Here is a 922-nt window from a genome sequence, read left to right as displayed (position 1 = left end):
GAAGAAGAAGAAGAAGAAGAAGAAGAAGAAGAAGAAGAAGAAGAAGAAGAAGAAGAAGAAGAAGAAGAAGAAGAAGAAAGAAGAAGAAGAAGAAGAAGAAGAAGAAGAAGAAGAAGAAGAAGAAGAAGAAGAAGAAGAAGAAGAAGAAGAAGAAGAAAGAAAGAAAGAAAGAAAGAAAGAAAGAAAGAAAGAAAGAAAGAAAGAAAGAAAGAAAGAAAGAAAGAAAGAAAGAAATCCTCCAAAGCAACAGTCATTGAACCTAGGAACCTGCCCCACCAGGGACTTTAGGAATAAGGAAAGAGGACTTCTCAACCCTCGACCCCCAAAGCTGCCTGCCAGACCTCAGTCTGGTCTGGCCTTTCTCGAGGGCCTTCTTGGGGAGGGAGCGTCACTCCTTGCTTGGGGCTTGGCTAACCCTGAAGAGCTGGAGCTTCTGTTTTCGAAGGTACATTTTACATAGTCCATGGAAGACTTTTACTATGGGGACATTTTTGCTCAAAGATTGTTCAGTTCTGAAAATCTCAAGCATTCTAACTCTGTAAAGGAAGACCTAACTGATTTATTCAATAGGAAAACCACATTAAAATATAGCCACCCCCCCCAGGGCTGGTACTTAGCTCAGAGGACTAAGCGCTTGCTTAGGTAAGTGCAGGGGTTAGGGCTCAATCCCTGGCACCACATGCTGTGTCAGCCACACCCCCAGGCACACTGAACCAGCGATGGAGTCCAGGCGTGGTGGTGCACGCCTATAATCCCAGCACTAGGGAGGCAGAAATCAAGAGGATCACTACAAGTCCGAGCTGCATAGTGAGACCCTGAAAAAAAAAAACTAAAAGTAATATTAATAAAATATAGCCCCCAACTGATGTTTCTATACTTTTGTTTCTGTCCCTTCAAACCATGTGCCATTGTCAGTTTTCCT

The sequence above is a fragment of the Octodon degus genome, unplaced genomic scaffold (genome assembly GCF_000260255.1).
Source record: "Octodon degus isolate 3935 unplaced genomic scaffold, OctDeg1.0 scaffold00001, whole genome shotgun sequence".
Lineage (NCBI taxonomy): Eukaryota > Metazoa > Chordata > Mammalia > Rodentia > Octodontidae > Octodon > Octodon degus.
This window is presented reverse-complemented; position numbering follows the sequence as displayed.